The following is a 3,576-nucleotide window of genomic DNA, read 5'->3' as shown; positions in this document are numbered from 1 at the left end:
TTATACTGGAGTAATGATGCTGAAAATACAGCTGCGCATCACAGAAATAAATTATATTTTAAAGGAAATTAAAATAGAAACCATTATTTTATATTGTAAAAACATTTAGCAAGATTACATTTTTTTTCTGTATTTTTGATCAAATAAATGCAGCCGTGATGAGCAGAAGAGACCGTTTTAAGCCAGAATGTGCCGCGGTGATCAGAGCAGACTCACGGTGATGTGCAGACGGCTGAAGGTGTCTCTCATGTGGTTGAGAAAGTCCGGCAGAAGCTCTAGAAGACAGGAGGCCAGAAAAACCCCGCAGGCCAGACACGACACCAGACTCAAAACCCTGTGCCGCCGAGAGCCTAAAGCACACACACACACGAATCATTCTGTCTGAACAGGACGGGCTTCATCAATGTTCTACAGGCACGAGCAGGAACTAGTTACATGTAACAGAATCACCTCATTATAAACGTCATTTAAATCAGGTACAGTCACTGAGGAAAAAAGAGTGCAGTTCAATTACAGTTACTTCTGTTTTCACACACACACATAAAGATTTCACTGACTTCTCTAAAATATGACAGCAATGTTTCAGGAGTTTAGGACACATGCTTATTCCATAACTGTGTTATGTGCATGCTTTATTTTTTAAGATGAACTCTTTTTTCCAAGGCATTTCTCTGTGCAAAGATATGATTTCAAAACCAGCATCATAGCTGCTAAACTATTTCTTGCTATGATTTAAAATCTGTATTTAACCTCAGAATGATCTCAAAGCGAGGTGCTAAAGTCTGATTTTGTGGTGGCTGTGCTTTAAAATCCGATTATTATACTCTTAAACCAAGTGACGGAGGATTTTGTGAAAGTCTGGCTGCAAGGTTAACCCTGCCTGCTTTAAATCTCAATGTGATTATCAGTTGAAAACATTCGAAATTTAGAAAAGTATCATTAAAAAGTAATCAGTTACATTACTTGTAACTATCTGTAACCTATGACATTCCCAAAGTAACCTTCCCAGCACTGCTCGTGAGAAAGTTCCTATTATAGTTTTTTGACACTAGAGTGAAATATGAGCTTCATCATCATCCTCATCCTCATCAGACCTGGATCTGAGCGGCGTCTCGTGACACACACAGGACTGAATCCACACAGCAGACTGAAGCCCAGCATCAGCACCAGTGTGAGGAGCTTGATGTGAAGAAGCCCAGGAGAAACACCTGAGGAGTCCATCACCTGAGAACATGCAGATCACACACACATCAGCTGCAGATCACACACACACACACTCACAGACTCCACTAGAGCTCAGCAGGACTTACCAACACACAGACTGAAGCAGAAGATCCGAAGAAGATGATCTCTTCTAGATCAAACTTCTGTTCATCTGTGCAAACTAACGAGCAGTGTTTTTGATACGTCAGATGAACACTCGAGCTTGAATCGTGGCTGTTCGCTGAGGTTTGTTCCTGTATGTGCTCCACTTCTTTTCCTGTTTTCGGGAAACTGACGGTGAGTCACCACCGTATCCGAATCTGATTCATTTCAGTGAACGATTCAGTTGTCTGACTGATTCAGAACTCGTTTGCGGATTTCGGAATCGCGTACTAGCATACTACTCTCACTATTTTTCATCATATCTTTCTAAAGCTAGAATAGAAAGAGTAGTATGCTAGTGTGCGGTTCCGAATTCAACAATGCAACTCAAAAGATTCATTCAAAAGATCCGACTCAAAAGAGTGATTCATTTGCGAATCGGGTGTCAATATGAGTCACAGCTGTCCACAACAACTTGTCCAAACATGCACAAGGAACATTATAAACGTGAATTAAATGCATGCAGCCAATTATTATGTGTACAATACTGAGATATATATCATGATACTAAATGAATCACCATGGTATTATAAAAAATATTTACTTTAAATTTTAGTACAGCTGCTGGACATTACATGCATAACACGAAACATTATGTAAGCAGTCCGAGTAGAGACAGAATTTCATAAACATATATATATATATATATATATATTTTGTATTATATGCACTTATATTGTATTGCACGAATGTAGAATGCCTGAGCCTCAACCTAAGCATTTCAATGTGCAAATTGTCACTCATTTATAACATAAAAAAAATAAAAGTCACTATTCCGTGCTCTTCTCTATATAATTTTTACTCATGATCGGGAATAGAAATCATCCTCATCAACCTCTATAAAATGATTACAAATTATTTTTACGTAATCACAAACGAATGTGATTGGTCTATCCTAAAAGTAACAGGTATCACGTTTCTTTTAGAAGCGTCTGAAAAATAATTTACACTTGAATAGCAGCACTGAGAAACTTTAATGCATGTTTAAGTGAAAACAAACAGTCAAGATTTAACAGAGAATAATTATTTTTTAATCTCTTCATATCTGTGCAGAGGCGCGTGACACGCTATTGGTCAGCGTCTCTCCAGAGCCCCGCCCACACGCTCAACGCGGAAGTGAATTACTCTGAATCAAATGAACCAGAAGATTCGGATCCACACGGAGAAATATCCGCGTTTGCTCGCAGAATAAACCTTACCGAAGGATGCGAGAAGCAGATATCGTGTCCGGGGACGTCAAACCCACCGAGCGAGTGAGTAAAGCGTGCAGAAAACACCGTAAACCCGGTTTGTTTACAGTGATTGATTGACAGCTGACATACAAACACATACTCGGTTTAAGCGTCACACGGATCAGCTGTTGTTTACGCTGTTTCTGTTGCTCTAATCTGATCTAATCTTCATGTGTGTGCTCCACCTGTTTAATAACGCATGCTGAGACACTGAGAGAGAGAGACTGAGAGAGAGACAGATACAGGTAGAGTTCATTGCTGAAGGATCAGAGCTCCTCCTGGTCACGTGTCACTGAACCTGAGACAGAAGCATGTTTGTCACTGTGATAATAGCTGGACAATATAAACAAAACCATTGTTTTTTTTCATGCACTGGTCAGATTTTGAGTTTTGCTTTTTTTTAGACTAGTGGAAAGAAAACATACGAAGTACACATTTAAGTGTTTGTTATTACACTTTATTTGTTTGCATCTGTAAATTTCAATTCCAATCCATATCATTAAAGGCTGTGTGTTTTTCTCCACATAAGCAGCTCTTACGTGCACCAAGCTTTACGTGTGTTGTGTCTGTTGTAGGATGCTGAGGAGGTTCTGGAGAGCGGCCTGCTCCTGGAAGAGTCTGGAATACTGTACGCTGGACTGGAGCGACACACGGAGGACTGGAGCGTCGAGCCGCGCTGTGTGAGTGAATGCAGGAATAATCCAACCAAAGATGAACATTAGCTGGAAATGTGTTCATCCTCAGTTCATCCCAGATCAGGATGAGTTTGTTTCTTCATCAGATTTGGAGAAATGTAGCATTGCATCAGTTGCTCTGCAGTGAATGGGTGCCGTCAGAATGAGAGTCCAAACAGCTGATAAAAACATCACAATAATCCACAGCACTCCAGTCCATCAGTTAACATCTGGAGAAGACAAAAGCTGAAACAAATCCAGCATTAATTTTAACTAAAATACGAGTCCATAATCCATAATAACGC

The sequence above is a fragment of the Sinocyclocheilus rhinocerous genome, unplaced genomic scaffold (assembly GCF_001515625.1).
Source record: "Sinocyclocheilus rhinocerous isolate Xijiao unplaced genomic scaffold, SAMN03320098_v1.1 scaffold645, whole genome shotgun sequence".
In the NCBI taxonomy this organism is placed as follows: Eukaryota; Metazoa; Chordata; class Actinopteri; order Cypriniformes; family Cyprinidae; genus Sinocyclocheilus; species Sinocyclocheilus rhinocerous.
This window is presented reverse-complemented; position numbering follows the sequence as displayed.